The following is a 26,023-nucleotide window of genomic DNA, read 5'->3' on the forward strand; positions in this document are numbered from 1 at the left end:
CCCACACACCATAATGTCTTTTGTTGTTCCTTCCCTATCTCTTATACTGCAGCAGCGTTCAAAGTCTCCTCCTAAAGGTAGGACAAGTAGCCACATGTAATGCTATTCATATTTTTCTCTCTGCTGCTGTCAACACCCAATAATAGCAATGTCTGGACTGCTCATCAGTAAAGACCAACACCAAAGTCTCTTTCTCTGCAAAAATACTCCTGCCTCCTTGTTCCTGGACAAACAAAACACAGATACTTGTTGGGGAGTTCACTGACATCAAGTTGCCATCCTGTGAAACTCTCCAGAAAAACACTCATTGAGATTTACATAAGGAATTACTTTAGTATTGTTGCTTTCTCAGTGATGCTGTTGGAAGAGGCTCACTGTGTCTCAGCTTTCTCCCTAACAGACCATAAAATGGGATTACTGAAATGATTTTCATGTAAATTTTCTTGATTACCTTTGAATCCTTAGTGTGTCATACCATATCACTTAACATGTTAAGAGTATGTGATGTGAGAGGGCACCAAATGAAAGGCCATTCATCTGAAACAGTATATTGATACTCTAATATCCATAGTTCTTTTAAGACAGGTATGCAGATTGTCCTCAGCAAAAATTGAATCATCTTTCTTGTAGTTGTTTTAGAGTATGATGTCTTCCATGTTTCCTGGCCTACTTTCTAACCATTTCAGCAAGGTCATACTGTTATTCTCAAAGCAGCACAGAGATTTCATACTCCCAAAATAAAAAAGCAACAAGCTCTTTGATATCATTATTTCAGTTATGGCAGAAAGGAAACATTTCTCAAGGAAGTGGCCTCCATTCTCGTGTGCTCTGCAGACAATGTCACTGCCTTAGGCTGTATGTGACCATGTTTTTATCCCCTTCAGATACGCTCAATAGGGATTTGAAACAAAACTATAGAGCATATGTGGAATTAATTTATCTTCTTTAGCAGTCTGTAACAGTGTCCTCTGTATCTCCCTATCTAATCTTTATATCTTTTACAGCCCCTGTCACTCTCTTCAATATGGCCCAGTGTGCTCCCAAACCCAGCGTCTTCATCCTTCTTTCAATTGTAACCAGCCTATGACTTCGGGCTGCAGCAGTAGCTACTCATTCACTTGTACTGCTGCCTCTGGGTGCTGTTCCGATTACCAAATCAGGAGTGGCCATCCAACTCAAGCAAGAATTATATTCAAGCTCTTCACAGAAGGAGAGTGGAAGTGATGACTGCCCTGATAGACATGTCCAGCAGACATGGAAGAAGTAAACTCCAAGCAATCCAATGACAATCACCATCAAATGCTTTGAGGACTGACAGCAGTAGCAAAACTACATGTTAAGAGAAACTACCCACTACAGACCAGTACCAGCATTAGCAGCATTCTAATGTGGTACTACAGCAACCAATGTCAGGCTAAGCAAGTTCTTGCTCTGCTCCTCATGCCTACTTACCCTTCCTGCAGTTCTGACCAGCTGTGCTTCTGGAGCTGAATTTCTTTTAACAGGACATTTCTTTTATCATCATCAAACATCAACTCTGTTCACTCTTCTTCATCTACATCTCCCCCACCTCACTTCTTGGCCCTCTACAAAGACTCAATAGCTACCTCTCTCCCAAATGAATCAAAACTGGCTTTTGTCTCTCTCTCTTTAAAGGGGTCCACTGAAGAACTTGCTTCAGAATAGTCTGGTGCCTCACCCTTTGTCCAGTACTAGAGATAGGGCCCATTTGCTCTGTCTTATCCTAAAGTTATCATTCAGATATTTTCCCTGACATTCTGCTTTTAAAAATCCTTTTTCATCTCAGAGAAGAAAAGTGGAAGGTTTTCTGAAGTGAAATAAATCAATAAATAATTACTGCTTCACAGAGCAGTGCACCATGAACCACTAGCTCAGCAGCTCAGATGAGACAGATAAGTACCAATGATGTTGGAAGAATCTTGCCTTGATAGCCCTCAGCCTGCTAAATATCTGTCATCAAAGAGCAAGAAGCATCTGTCTGCTGCTTCAAACTAAGTCACACAGAATAAGTGCACCTTGCAAAACAGTGTATATTCATTCAAGGAAAAAGATGCAGAAAAAGGGTAAAACAAGAGTTATATTAACATTTTTAAAAGCTCTGCTCACACAAAAGATTGGTCAACCTCAAAATTTGTCTTCAGACCCTGACTGTTAGCTTTCAATTATAAAAAACCCTTAGACCTAAACTTTAGTCAGAGCCCACTGTGACCCTAAAAAACCTCTTCTGAAAGCTTGGGTCTGAGGCTGAGTCTTCCAGTTACAGAGGACTTGTACGACGTGTAGCACTTGCTGCAGGATATTGGAAGGCTCAACAGGACAAATCCCTCAACATACTGTCAGCAGATACATAATATCATAAAGCACAATATTTCCAGTGCTAAATTAAAATAAAGTTAGAAATTTATAAGTGAAATAAGATCGAAGTATATAAGCACAAAGGAAACCATAGCTGTTCTCCAAATAAAAGCAGAATCAGCAACATTTCTCACTGAAGGCTGTAGGATCTACTCTTAAAAAAACCTCTACAGACAGAAGTTCAACAGCTTATCCATGCAAAATACACTAACATTGGCTTTCCTATCTATCTAGTAGTTTACCCTAATAGTTAGATATAATATTGTGCTGCAACTACTTGAATCCCCATATGTTTCCTCTTACATACTAAAGTATGCTGCTTTCTCCATTAGTTCTCTTTATATCTAGAAAACTTCTTTGTGCTGACCTTAATGAATTTCACCATACTTTTTGACATTTCTGTAAGTTGTCAACATCACCTTGAAGTCTAATGCTGTCTTCCAGCGTACTTTCTTCTGAGACGTAATCTGTGAATTTAATAAACAGACTCCTTTTTTCCATATCCAACTTGAAAATTAATAAATGAAGTAGCACCAGTCCAAGGAAAGGCATCTGTGGAAACAAATAGAGTTGAGCCTCTATAAAACTTGTTGCCCTGACAACTGGGTTTCCACTTATGCCTCAATCTTTCAAGGTTTTTTTATATGTTCTTCCTTCATGTGCATGATTTACAGTTTCACATAGTTTCCCTTTCTGTATGCTATCTTTTCTTTTCTCTGGAGTTGAAGAGTTTGAATTAGTACCTTTAATATTCTTTGTGGAAGTATCAGCTCCTCTAAACCCTATTTATCCATGTGCTTGCTTCTCACAGGGTTATTTTTTAATTTAATTTTATTTTTTTAGAATTTGTTAAATTTGACTTTATTGAGTTGAGCTCTTTCATGGGTTTAATTATTCCATGTTTTTCTACCTGCCTTTTCTAAGATAAAATATATAAAAATATTTTTTAATTGTCCACTTGAAAAAGTAAGAGTAAGCCTGAAATGAGTATTTAGCCATGACAGAAAAGTCTGGAGACTTTCTCCAACTTTTATATGAGAAAATTCTTACCAGCAGCTTGAAAAAATTTTCTGTAGGCTAAATCCTTTCCGAACAGATACTGCTCTAGTTGAAGTTCTCCATCACTACAAAACTCCGTGCTTTCAATGATTGCTCCAAAGTATCACCTTCTGAAACTCTAAATATGCCTTCTTTCTCCTTTTCTCCATCCCCTTCACCAGAGGAAGGAAATCTTTCCTCTTTTTGAAACTCAGAGCAATAGTTTCTTTTAAGAAGTAACAGATGTTATATGGAACTTTGATCCAAAATCCTCTTAAAGTAGGAAGAGTTAAGTAAAATTCCAACTGTGAGTGTTTAGCACTTTGTTCATCTGAGATTAAGTACTGAATATGAATCACACATCACTTTTGTGGTTTATGTATGTCTAAATAAAAGATCACAATTATATTAATGTCAATTATTCTGTATTTTACTTTTGAAAATAATGATAACTTTCACTTTTATAGACTTTTTTTAAACACAGATAATTTACATAATCCTGTGTGATTCAGAAATATATTAAAGCACAACAGATAAGGAAATCACATTTTCTGTACATGTTCAAAAGATACACCTGAAAAGAAGACATAATTTAGTGTTGGGGCCTGGGCTACAATGAATGTTATGGAGTTAGAAAAAGATGGAGAAAGTTAGCAGTTCATCTTTGAATCGCCTTCGGCAGCAGAAAAAGAAAACAAAAGAATGCCTATGTGACAGCAAGCTTGAGCAAGGAGGAAGTTAAAACTACAGACTGTAAAAGAGGCAAGGTCAAAACAAGAAGACTGGATAGAGTATTTAATTAAGCATTGTGTGATCACATGTACGTGACTAACAAATTGCAATATTTGTAACTAACAATAGTATAAAGTTAAGTAAAATGTAAGATAAGCATAACCATAGTCTAACGTGAGAGAAAACTAACTGAAGGACAAATAGATGGGGTGATATTTTAAGCACAAGAAGGTTGATGTTTTAAGTACAATAAGGGTGATGTTTTAACACAATGAGGTTGGTGTTTAAGTTGTTACAAAAATGAAACTTTGAGGCCTTATGCATAGCTTGTGATCCTTAGTATTAACTAATTGTCATGAACTGTAGCATGTATACAGCATTTGGAAAAAGTATATAAGTAATGATTATGTGACAATAAATTTGGAGTCGATGCACATCATATTGGTGTCTGGTCACTCCCATCTCACATAATGACGAACCCCTGCAATTTAGTACTGTCTTGTGTCCAGAAAAATCAAGCATCTAGAGTGAAAATCAAGAGGAAGCCATAAGACAAAAATGTATCCAAATGTGTTCTGATATTCTGGTTACCAATTTAAATATATCATAATACAGGCAGTTATTTCAATCTACCTGGCTGCATAAACAAAGGCCTTGCTGGTACGGTTTGGGCAGTGAGAAATTCCCTGGGCTTTGCTGAGGAAGAAAGGTTCATGCAATCCCATGTTCCGGATAACACGGATATTATACACTAGCAATATAATTTCTGCTAATTTACAGTCTCCCAGATTTTACACAAGCCAATCCTTCCCTTTTTATTTAAAAATACAGGAAGTATAAAATGTTTAAAATGTTACTTGGATTTGGAGACAGGCTCAGAAGGTAGTAAGAGCAGCTCACTATGTAATCTGTATCAATATCCTCTCACTACCACATTTTTCATATTCTTACTTTGACATAGTCACGTATTCTTGCAAATAAAACAGAACAATGACAAAGGGTGGGGGGAAAAAAGGAAGTTCAGAAAGCTGGCATTAAAAATAATAAAAAGGGATGGTATGGGAAATAGAAATCTCTCACCTTTCAAAAACAACTGAATGATGTTAGAATGAGAGTAGGGTGTGATGTGCTCTCTCAGCAGACTTTCATACATCTTCAGTCATGGAGTGCTCACTGATCCATGAACATAGCTTGATAGTTTATGGCTCATGCCATCAACAATCTAGCTAAAAAAAGACTTGAGCATTTATATTTTATAGAAATATAAAATGTGTGTATATTTATAATAGGAGGCAGAAAAATGTGGTCGCACAGTTTAATAGCAAGGTCAAGCTTTCCAAAATTGTTCTCTCTGATAAATAAGAAAATAACCACTAAAAAAATTATCTTGCTGGATTTACTGGATGCACATTGGGGTTTCTCAGTCAAGATTTTACATGTATTTTAAAGATTTAAAAGCCATTTACTAGCCAAATGCTGTTGTTAAAGGAGGTTAGTTTTCTTTCCTGACATCTGAGTTTGATGTAATGCATAGCTAAATCTCTAATGAAGGAAGCAGAGTTGCTTCTGACACATCAGTTGACGAATTTGACAAATATGATGATTAGACTGATCTTTTTGGTCTAGATTATGGATCCACAGACGACTGAGTTTTTCAATTCAGTGGCAAAAGTAGTGAAAATATGTTTCAGGGAAAGTAAAAAGTAAGACATGATATAGTACTTTGCATTTGAAACCATACATTTTGATAAGTTTAAGGAAAAAAAAATTCATTACATGTTCAACGTTTCTGGTTAAATTTTAGGGCTAAGTGAAAAAAGAGATACATCTGCACACCTAAGAACTGTATCTAAAATTTCAAGGAAGACAATTATAATGTTCTTTCTACTTTATGAACATGTTGTTAGACAATTCCTGTGTAGACCATGCTTCACATCCTCACTGTGCACCTTCAGAGTATTTTCCAGCATTAGCCCAGTGATAGGACTAGGAGTAATGGACAAAAGTTGAAACGAAAATGTTCTGCTTAAGGGATCCTGTGATGGTGAGGGAGCCCTGGCACAGGCTGCCCAGGGAAGGTGTATAGTCTCCTTCTTTGGAGGTCTTCAAAACCCACCTGTACACACACCTGTGTGACCTGATGTAGTAGGTGGTCCTGCTCTGGCAGAGGAGTTGGACTAGATGATTTTCAGAAGTCCCTTACAACCCCTGGTATTCTGTGATTCTGTAATTCTCTAGACTTTAAAATGTAAACTGTTCTGGAGCAGACCTGTCTCCATTTCTTTTAACCTGTTTCACTTTATGGCATCTAACAAAACAATCATTGGAATAGGGACTGGAACACACATCTTCCTGACTGCAGAAACAATCATTCACATGTTATGTCGTGGAGTATAATATAATTATTAACACAGAACAGCTTCAGCAGGATAGAACAGAAAAAATACATTTTAAATTCTTTGTTTGTTGTTTATTTGTATTAGACATAGAATCATAGAATGGTAGGGGTTGGAAGGGACCTTTAGAGATCATCTAGTCTACCCCCCTGCAGAAGCAGGTTCACATGTCCAGCCAGGTCTTGAAGACCTCCAAGGAAGGAGACTCCACAACCCCTCTGGGCAGCCTGTGCCACTGCTCTGCCACCCTCACACTGAAATAGTTTTTTCTTATATTTAAGTGGAACTTTTTGTGTTCCAGCTTCATCCCATTACCCCTTGTCCTGTTGCTAGCTACTATAGAAAAAAGGGATGTCCCAACCTCCTGACATCCACCCTTTAGATGTTTATAAATGTTGATAAGACATGTAAGATTACTTAATAAATTTTATGACTGCAACATGCTTCTGAAAAGAGTCATATGCTTCCTCAAAATTGCTTTTATAGAGGCTTCCACATCCCCAATGAATCCAAACTGAGAAACATTTGAGATATATTTCAGCAAATCTTAATGTGGAACCACCTTTTAAATTAAAGGTCCAAAAGTGTTCACTCAATTTTACATCAGTCACAAAGGTTTTATGTTGCATAGAAGTGCAGTTTTTGCCAAATTAAATTATTCACTTTTAAAACAATACTCAACTGTATTAAAATATCATTAATCAGCAGAAAAATGGAAATCCTGCAAAAGACACACTATCTGGAGATATCAGGAGCAAAAGAGAAGTTATCAGGAAGTTTATGAAAAACAAAATAAAGGAAGATAGACTGACAACAAAAGGAACTGAGATGAACATTAAAAATAATAAATGGTAAAGCCAGGAGACAAAAGCTAACACCAAAGGAAAAAGAAATAAATTACAGAATCATAGAATGGTAGAGATTGAAAGGGACCTCTAGAGATCATCTAGTCCAACCCCACTGCTAAAGCAGGTTCGTCTCGATCATGTTCCACAGGAATGCATCAAGGCAGGTTTGGAAACCTTCAGAGGAGATTCCATAACCTCTCTGGGTATCCTGTGCCAAGGGTCCCTCACCCTCAGGAAAGAAGTTTCTGGTTGTTACAGAAGAAAATGACATCCCATTCTCATGACACACACTCTTTTAGGTATCTATAAGCAGTAATGAGGTCCTTCTTCAGTCTTCTCCAGGCTAAAGAGTTCCAGTTCTCGCAGCCTTTCCTCATGACAGATGTTCCAGCCCTCTGATCAGTCCAGAAGTTCTCTGTCCCTCTTGAGCTGGGAACCAGCTGGGACTCCAGATGAGGCCTCAGCAGGTCAGAGTAGAGGAGGAAGAGAACCTCCCTCAACCTGCTGGCCTCACTCTTTTTGATTCACTCCAGGATGTCACTGGCCTTCTTGGCCACGAGGTTACATTGTTGTCTCATGTTTAGTTTGCTGTCTACCAGAACTCCTGGGCAACAAAAACCACCAGTCCAGAGTCAGTAAGAAAGAAATAAATGAAGATGAAAGATATAAGGAAGAAGAGCAGTCTAAAGTAAAAGATGAGAATGAAACATGAAAGAGAATCAGTTGAATTTGAAAGAAAAATGTGTTCTTAGCTGATCCAGGGTTTCAGGTTACCTAATCTGCTACCAGTGTGAAGTGAGTGGTTGTAGTCAGTAAACTGTACCACAATTAAGCATTTAAAAAGAAAAGCATGAGAAGTGAAAGATGCTGTAAGTTTTAGGGGAATACTTCTTTTTCACTTTTGGCAGTTTTACACTCTTAGGTAAATAAAAAGACTTGAGACAGAAAGTAATTAGGAAATCTTAACTATTTAGTGATAGGTGATGTCAATATCACTGCTGTGTAGCTCTCTAAGTAGAGCTAGCCACAATACTCCAGACATCCAGCATGAACCACAACACCTATGTATGCATGTGACATTTCTCAAACAAATAGAACTTGGTAATATTTTTACTAAGAAATTCTATTTTTCTTTACAAAGTCTCAACGTTTTTTATATTTTTTTATTTTATTGACACAGTTGTGTAGGAAGTACTCAATCCTGGAACAACCAATAAGCCTTACCACAGCCTATGGCTTCTGCCTTTTCCCACATGACAAAATACATAATAATTTTTAATTTATTGTGATATTACATTTAAGAAAAGTTTTTTTTAAAGAAAAGCTTATTTTTGTGTATGCCATTTATCCCATCTAAGGCAAACTTTCTTTTCAGAAACTGCATTAGTACTTAGATACATCCACGCTATATTACTCTGAGAAAAAACAATGAACCACTGCTTAAGCAACAGAATAGGACTCCTTGAAAACTTTGTGACTTTATATTCTAATTCTTTTACTCACCAGTAATTTTTTTTCTCACCCATTCATCCAGCTGAATATTCCATCTGGGACATTTTAATCCTTTGTAGTGATTTTTCTTCATGCTATTTGTTATTTATTGCTAAACTCATTTCTAAATCTTATACAGATGTTGCTACAAAACAAGACATAAGATACATTTGATTTACTACCAGAATTGAATATATCATTGAGATTCTGTCCACGTTGATATTTTCAAGACCTTGAAGTCTCCAGACAGACCGGTGTCCTACTGTGCTATATCCTGTACAAGTTCAGGAGAGACAACAAAGGAGCTGCTCAGCAAAGTTTGTAATTGCAAACACACAGGGGAAAGTAATACCAAAGCCCATGACAACAAAATTGTATAAATCATGTCAGATATTTAAACTTAATTCACTTTTTTGTAAATATTATTCTTGTTTTCTCATTAGAAAACTTCTCCTTATTTCCAGTTTAATATGTATTCATGCTCAATTTTTATCCATTTACCTCCTAACTTTGTCATTTTGCTTAAGGAATTTTTCTTCCTCAGTAATTCACACATTGACCAATCAGAGAATTTAACATATAATTTCTCCATCTTTGTTCCACTAGATGTAAGTCATGTATTTCTCATCTCCTTCCATAGTAGCACTCTCTTTCCTTCTCCTGTTCAGCCTGGCACCTATGACAATTTGAATCTGTCATTCTCAAACATGAATGGTCAAGTTTTTACACAGCATCTCACTGTATATTGGAAATACATGTCTTATGCTTTGAAACGAAGATGAACTGAGTTTCTGGCAACTTAGTGGTCCAGACAGTAACCACAAGCAACCACAGCTAGCTGATACCAATAATAAGGCTCCCAACAGGATTTTTGAGTGCTGCAATTTGACCTCTACAGAACCACTGTAGCAAAGATAGTTATGAATCCACTCAATTAAAAACTGCTATTTTTTACTCATGACAAATATTTGATCACATAAATTCAAACGTGAAAACAGACACAAAACTAAGGAACACTGAAATAAATGTTTAATAACATTTGCAACTGTAATATGTACCAATTTTTCAAACTCAGAGTATTATATTTAAACACCCTGTATCTAATGCTCAAGAAGACTGTAATAGCAAAGAAACAGGTTCAGCTCTTAACACAAAGTATACATGCATATGAATATCAGAGTCTTTTAAGAAAGACTGATATTTTAAAAACAGTTTTTGAAACAGAAACACACTTTAAATTTTGGACTGAAAGTACCAGTATTTGATAAAACATCATGTGTGTCTACTACTGTTTTCCCTCATTTCAAAAACCTAAAGTGGAATACACTTGCCATGTACTAATAGTGTTTTAATATTCAAAAAGTATTTCATACTTTCACTATATAGGAGAGACCTAGACAAAAATCTGTTCCAGCAAAAGCCCTTATTAGACTATGAATGGAAAAGTAGCATAAAGACTATATGAATAGTATGTTATACAGTTAATTAGTTCATCACAAAGGGTTTGCTTTATTAAAAAAAAAAAACATCTAATTTCTAACTAATATAATTTGATCTTTATAATTCCAGTGGCTTAAATGTTTTAATGTATTTATCTGAAAATGTGTAATATGTACTGAAAGTTCTACTGGATATTGGAAATAGCCAAGACCAATATATTTTAAATATTGATTTGGTAATTCAAACAATATTGAATAATCATGGTAATCCTCTCTGGGCAGACAAGAGAAATTGTATTAGATGAGAAGGAAATGGACCAGCACATAGCTGTAACAAAAGATGTCTCAAGGAGTAAAGTACACCATCTTTATACATATCTCTCAACTGATTTTACCTTTCAAAGCGGCTCCAATAAACAACAGCCTTCAGAATAAAACATTGAAAATTTAACACTGGAGTAAGTACAGGCAGACTTTTTTTGATCTTCTGAAGTTCTTTTGATATGCAATCTCTTTAATTTAAAAGAAGATTAAAACTAGAAAGGAAGGAATTTCAAATTTCTCAGTATTATTCTCTTCAATGCTAATAGCGATATTTTCACTAACTTTACTAGTATATGAATTTTGTATACTTTTCAAGTGAACCTTTGGTTACCTGCAGGGAACAGAAACATTATACTGTGAAATCTGTGTGGAAGAAACAGTTTAGTGAATCTAAACAGTTTGGTTGGCTTAGCCCATAGAGAGTACGTTTTAGCATTAACTATTTCTGTTAAAAGCTACATGATTACATCTGGAGTAGTGTGATGCACCACAATTTATAACAACTACAATTTTAGTGGGTTTATACAGACTCTAAGTCCCTCTTGGATTCTACTGTCTTGTTTTATTCTACATTGCTTGAACTGGATATTTAAAGACAAATTGTTCTCTAAACAGTTTGCAGAAGTGTGACAAAGTAAGAAGATAGAGAGAACAAGGAAAAATTACTTGCAGTTCCTTTGAAAGATTAAAAATACAATTTATAGCTTTTAGCAAATTAAATAGTGTTTATTACTATAATTATTACTATATTACTATATTACTATATTACTATATTACTATATTACTATAACACTATAGTGTTTATTACTATAACAGCAACCTGATCTAGGTGAACCTTCTTCTGCAGGGGGGTTGGACTAGATGATCTCTAAAGGTCCCTTCCAACCCCTACCATTCTATGATTCTATGATTCTATGAACAGGCTTCATTAACTTGTCTATTCATCTGCATCATAACAACCATATCCACACAAAAAAATAATAATATCAGGATAATGCTTCAAGTGTCCAATTCATAAACAGGTTGATTTTCAATGCCAAACCATTTCCTATTAAGCTCTCTAAGGAGAGAGAGAGGCAGACAAATTTCCCTAGTGAATATTCCCAAGGAAGTCAGTGGTTGTCTCACATACATGCAACTGAGATTATAGGACCAAGGCTATATTATTTTTCCAACAGGTAGGAAATAACAACTTCACTGATTTATCCCTTGACATAACCAAACTAATATGCACAGATTAGAGTTGCATGTGCAGTTGTGGCCATCTGTACCATCTGCCCATCAGCCAGCTCATTCTCTGACTTGTAAGAATAAGCATTAAAGAATTGCAAATTCTCATCAGTCACTTACTCTCTAACCTAATGTCTAAGAAGATAAATCTTGCAGAGACCTATTATCTGTATGTGCACACACTTATCCTCTTGTCTACCATCAATAATTTTCTAAACACAAACAAACAAAACAGATATTGTGATGATATTCAATTCCTGCAGGAATTTAATAACTTCAGGGTAAATTCCTAAATCTAGGAAAAAAAAAAAAAAAAGGTCATGATATCAAGTATACTCTTATAACAAGACAGCAGAAAATTCACCTGGATAAAATCTTCAACTTCCATGTACAGTATATCAGACATTAGAGAACCTATCCAGTGGATTGAATGCCATAAGAAATTCAATTCAATTACTCTGCCACTCACAAAAACTTGGGATCTGCAGAGGCAGGAAGAGGGAAATACTATGCTTTGGTGGGAGGGACTGTTTAACACAACATTGCATTATCATTAAGTACTTTTCAATGAGAAAGTATAAATATTGAAGCAGGGGGGTGAGGGTGTTAGTTGGATTGTGTAGCTTCTCCATTCCTCATCTACGGCTGATTGAAGCAGTTTTCCTATTTATTTTGTAATTAACCTAAATGCTGGGAATTCCACTGCAGAATTCTGCTGCCATGTCAAAGGTTTATTAAAAAAGAGAATATCCTTCACTGAAGTTTTCCATCATGTTGCCCAGGCTCTCATAAAGCAGACAATAGTGAGTTACACTCAGTCACAGGTGATAAAATGCAATTTTAAGGTGTTATAAATAACTAATCTCCAAACAGACTAGTTGTAGTACTCCCTTTAAACCTCTCAAAACTGAGATTTGAACTACGGTCATTTTTGAAAACTCTATTAAAAAACCTAGCTTCATCTCTAGGCCTGCCCCCTGCCCACTTCCAGCTTTGCACTTTCTTCTGAGGCTCCATTCTGAGCTGGCCATGTCACTGTATTTTTACATACACTAGGAGTAGTCAGTTAAAATTCATTTGCGTTTATCAATACAATATTTTTACAAAATGAATGTGAGTGTTCAGAGGTTTAGAGAAACATAAAGGGAAAGAAAAAAAAGAAGAAATAACCTCATGTATGCATTACTTCTACAACACTGAACGCATGACATAGAATAGTAAGTAGAGATAGTAGTCATGGAACTGTATTATTTAAAAGTCTACCACAGACATCACATGTTCATCACTTAGCAATTAGCTAAAATCTATTGACCAACAAATGCATACATAGGAGAATTATTGGTCAAAATCCTCAGACATGAAAAACCTCTGAAAGAAAGTTTTCAATGTTCATTACATTATCTTGGAATACTAAATGCTTAGCATCTCTCAGAATTGGGCTCCAGTAGGGAACAATGCAATACCGTTGTCTACACTGTCAGAAAAAGTCCCATTTGTTTCAGAGTCAGGAAACTATGTTGAGAAATATATTATTATCTTTATAACTGTAACTCAGAACTTTGTGCTCTGCATCAATCTTGTCACAGGCTGGCAGGCAAAACCAGAAGAATTAGATGTAATGTGACAAGATTCCCTTACTTCTACAGTCTGAGCACTTGACAAGTAGCTGTAGGACAAGCTTTGGAACAGTTTTAATCCAAACCCAAATGTCAGAAGAGGAATGATAGTACTTAAATGGAACTTAAACATTTAAAATTCAGGGAGCATTTTATGAAAACAAGTCTTGGGTATCACCTTCCAAAATGGAACTCAATAAACTTTGATTAAGAATAAAATATAGATTTCTTTTTTCAGACAAAGAAGTTATTCTTTCACCATTAATCATGCTTCCACCATCTAATGAATGTTAGCAGCAGGAAGACTGTCATTGAATCTGAGTGCTTCCATTCTAAGAACAGCATAAGTTGACACTTTTTGGCCTTTGTTTTTAATAGTCAGAAGAGATCACACAGAAAAAGGGTTGTAGAAAATTGCTGATTAAAAAAAATAACTACTGTAGCACTTGTTTTAATTTTACTTTTTAATTTTACTGCTTCTTCTCAGGGGAAGGCTTCCTCATACTTCCAACTGCTACAATATGGAGTACCTCCCACAGGAGATAGTTCTCCATTAAATTCTCCAACGTGGGTCCTTCCCATGGTTTACAATCTTCACAAACTGCCCCAAAGTGGGTCTCATCCATGGGAGAAACAGTCCCTAAGGTACCAATCACTCCAGCATGGATGCTCCATGGGATCACAAGTCCTGACAGCACATCTGATCTGACGTGAACTCCTCTCCCCATGAGTTCCCAGGTTCTGCCAGGATCTTTATCCAGCATGAGCTTTCCATGGAGTCACAGACTCCTTTGGGCATCCATCTGCTCTGGCATGGGGTCTTCCATGGGCTGCAGGGTCAGGGCCTGCCTCACCATGGTCTTCACCACAGGTCACAGCGGAATTTCTACTCCAGTGCTTTGCACACCTCCTTCTGCACTGACCTGGGTGTCTGTAGAGATATTGTTCTCGTATTCTCACTCTCTTCTGCTGCTGCAGCTTAGCAACTGTGCAGAAACTTCTTCCCCTTCTCCAATATGTTACTCACAGAGGTGTTACTTCCATCACTAATTTGCTTGGCCTTGGTCACCGGTGGGTCCATCTTAGATACAACTTGCATCAGCCCTATCAGCTACAGGGGAAGCTTCTGGCAGATCTTTGTTTAAGGAACCTACCCCTGTAGCCCCATGCTACCAAAACCTGGCCATACAAACTCACTATGGGAGAGCTACTGCTCCCAAAATTGTTTCCTGTGCTTTTTCAAACCATGTGCTTCCAATATTACTTTTGAAGTGCTTATAAATATTTTTAAAGGCATATACTTTCTCCCAAATCCAAGTCATTTATGGAATGTTGTTTTAGAGGTTGCTTTTAAACATGAGTCTTCAGGCACATTTTTTCTCCCTTTATTTTTCTATGTTGCAATTTTCATTGCCAAATGGAGCCAATGATGTTATCCAATCTCTTTAGAGTATGTTCCTCATTAAGGTTGCATACAACTGTGAAGTTTCAACATAAAAATCCTCATACATAAGTTACAGTAAGGCCAAAAGTTCTACTTGATAACAATAAAGTTCCTTTGATCATCACCTCTCATTATTCGTCTACCATCTTAGCATCATTTTTTCCTACTCTGAGAAATTATTCTGAATAAAATTTTTCTGACAGATGGTGAAACTCACAAATTGAATTTACCATATTTTAAACTCAGGACTTCAGTGTACTCCCTGTTTCATTTTATGTGAGATAACACACTTTTTCTGTAAAGTATTAAAAAAACAGAACTTAAAATAGTCTTATTTTTACATACTTCTCTCGCTATACAAATTCAAAAAAGGAGGCCTTGGTACTGTTATCCATTAAAATATTGCTCTCAGTTGCAGATGTCAAATATTTTCTCTGACAGAACCCATAACCTAATCATTGGAAAATACAAGAAAAAATCAGTTTCACGATAGCATGTTACTTACACTTTTAGGAACAGAAATTTCATTTTTTCAGTGACCTCTACCAACATGTTCACACTTGGAATCTGAAACTCAATGTTAAAATTAATATATTAGATTCAAATTTCTAAATATAAAGGTTAAATTGACAATGGTCCAGATTCATTTGTGGGGAAGATGATGGAGACTTACATCATAAGAACTTAAAGCTCTGAGAAAAATATAAGAAAATCTACACAAATTCCACAAAACCAGAGAAGCCTTGCTCATCACCAGCAGAGCTGCAAAACTGAGGTCTGGGTACACTGGTATGGAGGAGCTTCACCAAGACCTTAGGACACAAGTTTGGACTTGGAGTTTACATCGACAACAAAAACATTCAAGTTCTAATATTTAAACTAAGCATAAAGCATTTGAGGACTGAAAAAATCCTGCCTTGTTTTAGATCTTCTACAGCTCTAAATATTGGGCACTACAATAATGCTTTTACTAATAGAATATTGCCACATATTACTCTACTGCAAAGTCACTTTGACCAATTTCTAAATAGCCAATGCTAGAAGAAATCATAGCAAAAGACTACAGGACCTGTTCTCTTTACAACTTGTATCAGACTGGGTGCTCAGAACCCTCAGATACTTTTGCAAGTTCCTGTCAATAAGAAAAAGGTAGTGATTTAGAATCAATTTTGGGACTCTCATCCTGCAGAATACAGTAATCCTATTAGCTTCGAAAATACACACCTACACTATTTTTCATCTAAAACCATATATATCCATTTTAGTATTAATGTAAAACTTCTGTTCTGTTTTACCACTGTATAGTTCCTATATATATATATATATTTATATATATATATACTGTCCAGCTATACTACTGTCCACATAGAACATAGGAATATCCTTCCTTTTGTATCCCTTCACCTTTTGGAGGACAGAAAGAATATGCTTTTCTTTAAACAAGAGGCAAAGTAATAGTCTGGCCAGTTTAACTGACATCTCCATATATTAAGTGAGCATGAATCATCCCAAAGCACAATATGAAGTGAAAAAGGAAAATCGAATAGGAATATTTTTTTAAACTTAATTGACCAAGCTGCTTTTTATCTAATTGCTAATAAGCTTGAGAGTTTTTCTCTTATTGACAATCAGTAGAGTTGTTCATACACCTTGTTTACACATACAGTGTAATAATCTACATAGCTAAATCTATATACAATGGCTGGTTGTTGTCATTTGCAAATTCAGTCAGTTGTTACAACTTATTTGATAATGCACAACAGCGTATATGCCCATAACAATAAAGTTAAGGTCCTAGCACTAAAAAGTAATCTCATTAGAATTTGGAGCAAAGGGCAAGCACTGAGAGCTTATAATTCATAGATCAGTTTCAGATAGTAATCTATTTCTGAGAACCTTCATATAGAGGAGATCAATTGTCAATATTTTCTGGTATCAGTGTGTTCAGAAATTAAAGATACCAACACAGAGTTTTGAAATACCTGGTTATGAACAGAACTGCTTAGAAAGAACTAGAAAAAATATTACAACAAAAATTTGGGGGGTTTTTTTCTGTCTTTTAAATCAAAAAAACAAAGCTTTTCAGTTTAAAGTAAAAAGTTCAGTATGCTAATGAAAAAATGGACCACCACTCAGACATCTCTCTTCCTTTGAATAAAGACACTGCACACAGATTAAACTCCATGGCAAATGCTTTAGGTATTTTTATAGTTCTGTAATTTTGGAAATATCTGGTCAGTATGAATGAGCTCATACACAAGTTTTATTACATATGAATTACATGACCTATGTGAAAAAAAAGCATCAAAAAACCCCCAAAATCCAACAAACTCCAGCAAATTCCAGCATCTGAGAGGTTTGGAAAAAAAAAATCAAGCTATCCACATTTTTGCATAGCAGAATATTTTCACATTAAGCAATTATTTATGGCACAAATTTTATAGTAGACTGTCTTCCTGATCCTTCGTAAAATGGAAATGATTGATCTTTTCATGCATGCATAAATTCTTGAATAAAATCAGACAGACTGTACAAGTCTTAGTTTAACAACCTGCTTTTTTTAAAGCCTTTCTCATCCTCTCCTGGCTAGGTGATCATGGAAAAAGATTAAAATAAATAGAAAAAATACTTCTCAAACAGATCCTAACACAAAACTGGAGAAGGCATGTACTGTATATCTATCCTCTATGAATACACAGTACATTTTGATAATACCTCATAGAGTCAGTCCTACACTGCCTTGTGTTTTCTTCTAGTTCCTCAATGTGTTGTTGAAACTAAAATGTACTCTCCGGTCTAAGTAGCTGGGGAAATTATGAACATCAGAAAAAATGCAGGAGAGACTAATCTACTGTATAACTTTTGATTGAGTAAAAGTTTATGGATCATTTGTTTCCAAGTAATGAAAAGTGCTGCATATAAAGAAATTTTTAAATAATATTTTTCTGCAACCTTTTGTCTTCTCAAATTTTTGTCAGCAAATAAAGCACTTCAAGGGTTTTTTGCATTAAAAAAAACCAAATTAAGTCTATATTAACTTCTAAAGTATAAACAATATTGGTCTGTTACTGTTTAGATTTTACTTTTCATGTCAGATTCCCAACATTGTTTCATTTATATTTTCAAAACCCAAAATAAGTGTATCCATTGCTTTCCATTGAGAAGTCTTCTGATTGTTGAAATGTCAGCTTTTGTAAACTACACATTCACAGGCTTGCCTCTTCCACTGTGGAAGTATGCTGAAGCCTTGACAGAGGAGGTGGACAGACAAGGGACACAAATCAGTGTCAAGTTTTCCATAGTTATACACAAAAAAAAGAGCTAGTTAAATATCACCCTGGGATTTCCAAAAAAACAAAAATGCATTTTTTAAAGCTAGACTGTCAGTTTGGAATTGCATCTCCATGTTTTTACCTGGAAAAAAGAAGTGTAAGCCTCCAGTAGATTTTCATTTTTTTGTTCATAGTGACATGGTAATTTTTTGTTTGGTTGTTTTTCTGTTTATATATTCCACTCTACCTTCAACCTTATCTCTCTCCCTGTGTTATTTCTCTGCCACTTTTCCACCTTACCTCTATGCAAAAGAACCTTTTTTTTCCTTCTACAGTGGATCTTGTTCAGAGATAGGCACATGCATCTATAAGACAAGAATAAATGTTTTAGTGAATGAGTTCCATTATCTGCCTAATGACCCTTGAAAATTAATGAGTCTTCAGGCTGATTCATCCTCCTTAAAGGTAAAATCATGTATAGAATTTTTATACTTGTTCAAAAATAAATTTGACTTTATGATCTGCATTCTTTTCCCATCCTTGAATTAAGCTTACAGAAAAATTTATTTTTTCTTTTCCCCTGTAATAAATCACCACTTTAGACTTATAAAAATCAGAGTTTATTGCAGTAAACTGCTGCAAGTTATTCCATTACTTTTTGATGTACCACAGTAATGAGAGAAAGCATGAGTGTGTGTATCTTCCTTTGGATCAGAAGAAATGTGAACACTGTTCCAAATAATCACAGCCAACTTACTCCCATTCATAACTGCTTTTTTTCACCTGTTAAACATGGTGTACTGGGATAGTTGCCCAGGACCATGTCCAGATAGCTTCTGAATGTTTCCAAAGACTCCACAACCTCCCCGGGCAACCTATGTCAGCACTCTGTCACCCTCACAGTGAAAAAGTGTTTCCTGTTCAGACAGAAGCTCCTGCTTTTCAATTTGTTCACATTACCTCTTGTCCCATCACCGGGCACCACTGAAAAGAGGCTGGCTGATAACTCCTTGCTTCCTCTCTTCACTATTCATCTTTGTCACAGGGCTCATTGCTGGCTCATGTTCTGCTTGGTGTCCACCAGGACACCAAGGTTTGTTCCTCCCCAAGTGCAGCACTTACCTAGAAGAGTAACCTAGTAGGATCCTACAGAGTAATATAGATTGGACAGAATTATCATCTTCCACAAATAAATACAAATACTAACCTGCATATGTGTGTGTATATATGGATGACATTTATTACTGATTTTCTTGAATTAAAATATATATAACGTATACAAATAAATGCTGTATGTGTTAAAGAACTGTACTTCTTACAGATGCAAGAACTTCTGCCTACACATCAAGATATGCGTAAAAGACAGTAGAAGAACAGACATATCTTCTCGCAAGAAAATTTTTTAATTCCTTATCTTCAATGACATTTGATCCATCCAACAGCAAACAGAAATTAACTCCAGAAATATTTTTAACAAAGGCCAATATAAAACTGCATTTTATGAAAGGATGATTGACTGTAGAAATAGAGGCAACTGAACTCCACTTGATGCAATGGTGCCTCACTTTCCTTTCGTGGCAGGTAGATCATAACAGCAGACTCTCAGAAGCCTTCCCACCAACACAGCACAATTTTATCATGAGTTCAGCTGAGAATAATAGAATCATATTAATACTATTTGTATGGTGTGCAACACATACTTCACATAACCTCTGACATAAACATCCTCTCAGTATCTTGGGTGCAGCTGGTTTGTTCTGCATTTATCATTCATGATATAATTTGCTTGAGGCTAGACCAGAGTTAGACTCTGGCATTGCAATTTCTTAGACTGGTTTCCAAATCACATGCTCAGGCATAAAATGTGAAATCATATGAGGAGGACTAATTTTTCTCATCATAATGTTGCCTCTATTTTTGTCTTCAGCCTTACATTGTTTTACTACTTTTCCAAAATATAACAGGAATATAAGAATGGCCTTCCTGGGTCATTGCACAAAGCCATATAGTCCCATGTCTTGTCCCACCAACAGCTAGGACCAAAAACTGCAGGAGCATAAAAAGGCAAGTATATAGCACATAGTGATATATATTGCTGTTCATACTCTCTCAGCTTCCAGAAACACTGTTCTCATAAGCCAGAGGTGATATTTTGGGGTTAATGTCTTCTTTTTGTATTGGTGTGTTTTTACTATTCTTCCTTTTCATCTTTTACTTACTTCATTTCTTTCTGCTCTTTTCATTCTTTACTTTCTTTCCCCCTCCCCCTGACCTCTCCCCCCCCCCCCCCCCATCCCGCAATGGTTTCACTCCTGCCTCCTTTACTACTTTTCTCTTCAGGCAAAGGCCTTTCTTCTAGTTCACACAACCCATTGTGTCACATGTGCTATAATGAAGGAGATCAAGAGCATTAGCACTTTTTCCCCACTTACTTAAAAAGAATTGTCATTCATGATTCTTGACATATTGTATTACATGGAACAGTGATGTCCACTCTTTCTTTATAAATGTGAATGTGTGAAGTAATAGACTTCAGAGCCACTTCAACATTTCTAGTTCATGTTGTGCTAGGGAAGGTTTAGATTGGAGCCTAAGAAGACCTTTTTCACTGAGAGGGTTTTAAACATTGGCACAGGCTGCCCAGGGAGGTGGTGGACTCACTATTCCTAGGGATATATGAAAAGATGCATAGATGAGATGCTGAGAGACATTGTTTAGTGGTGGACTTGGCAGTGTTAGATTAGTGGTTGGACTTGGTATTTTCCAATCAAAATGATTCTATCAGCTAAATGGTTTCCGTATTTCCTAAGTTCATCATGTTAGTGAAAGCAATAGCAGTATGTCCAATTCAGTCACTCTTTTGATGAAGAGTGGGGTAAAAAGATACTTATAGTAACTTTTTTAAAGAATTTGTATCCTCTTTTCCTAATAGTCCTGTTCAAGCAATAATTTTTCAAGTTTTCCATGTTATTTAGCTCAAAATTTTCCTCACATTTAGGTGCAAGATGCTATTTTCTACAAAGAAATACAAAATTTATTAGGATTAAATATTTAAAATCTATTATTTCATAAAAGGGCAGTTGCAGCTTTAACGGGGACTACTGTGTTTCCATTATGTTTATCTTTCTTTTATAATTTAAATAGTGACAGGAAGGAATCTCATGCTGGGCTATGACCTCATTGTGGTCACAGAGATGTGGTGAGACAGCTGCCATGACTGGAGCAGAGCCATGGAGGGTTATGTATTCTTCAGGAAAGACAGACTAAAAAGACGTGGAGGTGGAGTTGATCTCTATGTGAGGGAGCAAGTAATGTGTACTGAACTATGCCTGGGTGGGGATGAGGAGCAGGTAGAGTGCTTATGGGTAAAAATTAATGGGCAGGGCAAGGCAGGTGATATTGTTGTAGGAGTTTGCTATCGGCCACCTGATCAGGAGGAGGATGTGGATGAGGCCTTCTAAGAACAGCTGAGAGCTGCCTCACAATCACAGTCTCTGGTCCCCATGGGGGACTTCAATCACCCTGATATTTGCTGGGATAGCCACACAGCCAAGCACAGACCGTCCAGAAGGTTCCTACAGATTTTTGACGACAACTTCCTGTCGCAGATGATCGAGGAACCAACAAGTAGGGATGTGCTGCTGGACCTGGTACTGAAGAAAAGGAGGGCCTGGTTGGGGATGTGAAGGTTGGAGGCAACCTCGGCTGCAGTGATCATAAGATGGTAGAGTTCAAGATCCTATGTGGAAGAGGCAGAACACAGGGCAGGACCATGACCCTGGATTTCAGGTGAGCCAACTTTGGCCTCTTCAAAGATCTACTTGAACGGATCTCATGGGGTATGATTCTAGATGGTAGAAGTGCCAATGAGAGCTGGTCAATCTTCAAGCACCACTTCCTCCAAGCCCAGGATCAGTGTGTCCCAATGCACAAGAAAGGAGCAAAAGGATGTAGGAGGCCTCCATGGATGAGCAAGGATCTGCTGGGACAGCTCAGGCAGAAAGCAGCCATCTATGAGAGGTGGAAACAGAGGCTGGCTTCTTGGGAAGAGTGTAGGAACATTGCCAGGGCATGTAGGGGTGCAACTGGAAAGCCAAGAGCCCTTCTAGAATTAAATTTAGCCAGGATGTTATGGACAGCAATAAGGCATTTTTCAAGTACATCAGCAGGATGATAAGGGGTAATGTGGGCCAGCTGCTGAACACAGAGGGTGCCCTGGTGTCTGAGGATGCAGAGAAGGCTGAAGTACTGAATGCCTTCTTTGCTTCAGTCTTTATGGCAAAGTATGACCCTTGGGAAGCCCAGTCCAGTAAAGACAACAGGATAGTCAGGACAGCAGAGGACTTGCCCTGGGTGGAAGAGGAAGAGGTTAAAGGTGGGCCAAGCTTAAGGCTCATAGGTCAATGGGTCCTGATGGGATGCATCTTAGAGTGCTGAGAGAGCTGACTGATGTGATTGCTAAGCCTCTCTCCATAATTTTTGAACAATCATGGAAGACAGGTGAGGTGCCTGAGGACTGGAGAAAGGCCAATGTCACACCAGTCTTCAAAAAGGGAAAGAAGGACGACCCAGGAAACTACAGGCCAGTCAGTCCAACCTCCGTCCCTGGAAAAGTAATGGAACAACTCATCCTGAATGTTATCACTGAACATATGAAGGATGAGATGGTTATCAGGGGCAGTCAACATGGCTTCACCAAGGGGAAATCCTGTTTCACTAATCTGATAGCCTTCTACGAGTGCATAATCAGCTGGCTAGATGAGAGGAGAGCAGCGATTGTCATCTACTTTGACTTCAGCAAGGCTTTTGACACTGTCTCCCGTAACATCCTCATCAGAAAGCTCAGGCAGTGTGGCTTGGATGAGTGGACAGTGAGGTGGATCGAGAGCTGGCTGAATGACAAAGCCCAGAGGGTGGTGATCAACGGCAAAGAATCGAGTTGGAGGCCCCTGACTAGTGGAGTTCCACCGGGGTGGGTTCTGGGGCCAGTCTTGTCCAACATCTTCATCAATGACCTGGATGAGGGGACAGAATGTACCCTCAACAGGTTCCCTGATAACACCAAACTGGGAGGACTGGCTGATTCCCCAGAAGGCTGTGCTACCATTCAGTGGGATCTCGACCGACTTGAGAGTTGGGCAGAGAGGAATCTCATGAAGTTCAACAAGGACAAGTGCAGAGTCCTGCATCTGGGAAGAAACAATCCCATGCACCAGTACAGGTTGGGGCTCGAACAGCTGAAGAGAAGCTCTGCAGAGAGACACTTGGGAGTCCTGATTGATAATAAACTAACCATGAGCCAGTAATGTGCCCTCATGGCCAAGAAGGTCAATGGCATCCTGGGATGCATCAAGAAGAGTGTGGCCAGCAGGTCAAAAGAGGTTCTTCTCCCTCTCTACTCTGCTATGATGAGGCCTCATCTGGAGTACTGTGTCCAGTTCTGGGCTCCTCAGCTCAAGAGGGACAGGGAAGTGCTGGAGAGAGTCCAGTGCAGGGCCACCAAGATGATCAGGGGGCTGGAACATCTTTCATACGATGAAAGGCTGTGGAAACTGGGGCTGTTTAGTCTGGAGAAGAGGAGATTGAGGGGTGATCTTATTAATATTTATAAATATCTAAAGGATGAGTGTCAGGAGGTTGGGACATCCCTTTTTTCTAGAGTAGAAAGTAACAGGACAAGGGGTAATGGGATGAAACTGAAACACAAAAAGTTCCACTTAAACATAAGAAAAAACTGTTTCACTGTGAGGGTGACAGAGCAGTGGAACAGGCTGCCCAGAGGGGTTGTGGAGTCTCCTTCCTTGGAGGTCTTCACGACCCACCTGGACATGTTCCTATGTGACCTGATCTAGGTGACCCTGTTTCTGCAGGGGGGTTGGACTAGATGATCTCTAAAGGTCCCTGCCAACCCCTACCATTCTATGATTCTATGATTCCTAGAAGAACAATACCTACCTCAAAAGTTCTAAAGCTTCCATCATGTGCAAACATCCACAAGTACTTTCCCAAAATGTGTGACTGTACTAACAGCTAGCTCAATTTCAGTAACAAGGCAAAATTGTACAGCTAAAGAAAAGTATATAATTCTGCTCCATTACACAGACACACTGTGTTATTATGCATGAAATATTCAGCTGATTATCACGTATTGTAAAAGGAAGACACTACCATATGGTCATAATCCATATAGAAGTCCAGAGCAAAGCCTCAGTATTTACATATGGTTTTGTCTGATACAGCGTATGAGTATAATCTTACCTCATTCAAAGGAGCATTATTGCAAAAGATGAGTTATTCTTGCATCACAGGAGGTAATAAGTTTGCAAGTAGTTGTTTTTCAAAGGCTAGAATTAGCTCAAACTTATGTATGCTTGACTTATTCTTTCACTCATAAATTATGAATGTATTTGTATGTAAAGTTCAGCTATAATCATTAGAGTGTAATAGTCTAATATGGAAAAGCTTTTAGAAACAAGGTATTATTTAGATTAAGCCAGTGATATGTGTCATTTTTGCATTTAAATAAATCCCACAAAGTTATTCTAGAACTACATCCTAGATACTGCTGCAAATTCTGTCTGTGCAGTTGAATTAACATTAGGAGGATTTATTACATACAAATAAATAAGTGTGGTAACTGAAGACTCTTACTCATATCCACCTGAACACCTTACAACTGGAGAACTTCTTACTCCTTTTCAAATTAATATAAACCTAATGTAAAGTATGGATTAAGATCTACATACCTAGCTTAATTAAATCCAAGATGAGATCTTGACAGTCCAGACCCAGAGTATAATGCATTTTGAGAAATCTCAAATCTAAAATTTACCAGACTTATCATCAGAGGAAACTCTCAGCTCTCACTGACTTCTTTGCATGGTGAAGGTTTTTGTTCATTTTGGCAGTGAAGTGTTTAGTAGGAAGCGTTTTGAGGTGTCTTGTGATACTTATCATCTCACATAGTTAACCCTCTGTTAAATCTAACACTCTTTTATGCTATGAAAAAAAGCCTGGAAACAACTACCGAATCTGAATTCACTTTTTTTGCACCAAAACAATCTAAGTTGGCTTACAATAGATAATAATGTACTGCCAAAGATGGCTCTCTTAAAACATCTGTGATTCTCTAAAAATTGAGAATGAAACAAAACTTCATTATTTTTTTAAAAAGAAGGGAAAAAAATAGGAATGTGGAATTTTCATCTCTATCTGAATGGTTGATATTCAATTACATACATGACACTGTTTTTTCAAATTCAAAATACTTAGTCCTGGACTGAATCTCATATTTTCTATTCTGTCATTGATGGAAGGATTGTAAATGCCGGCTTTTCCTTTTTAATGCAATTGTGAGTGGAAAAAAAATACAAAAAACATTACTTCATGGTTGTTTCCATTATATCCAGTTAATTACATCAGGTGTTGCTCTACAGATTCTAAAAACACAGTATGCCTTCTCCCCATTATTTCCATAATTAAATCTCCTCTGAACCTTACTTCAAAAGGACAAAGATAGCTGGGAAAGACCAAAGAACAGAAGTCACAAGTAAGATATTTGTCCGTTTAAGCCTTTCAGCCACATAAGCATGATGTCAATACTTGCAGTGTGATGAGATCCTATGGACTAGTTTTGTAATGGAGCCTCAATGTCTATAAAAACTCACCAGGAGTTGCTGGGAAAGGCAAGACATGACCAACCATCTCTTTTCCTCAAAACAGCTTCATCTACATTCTTCCTCCTAGTGCCACAACCACTGATTATCAGTCAAATTCCCAAACCAGTCTTCTCTACAATGCCACAAGGAAATTCCAAC

This window comes from Colius striatus, chromosome 4 (assembly GCF_028858725.1).
Source record: "Colius striatus isolate bColStr4 chromosome 4, bColStr4.1.hap1, whole genome shotgun sequence".
In the NCBI taxonomy this organism is placed as follows: domain Eukaryota; kingdom Metazoa; phylum Chordata; class Aves; order Coliiformes; family Coliidae; genus Colius; species Colius striatus.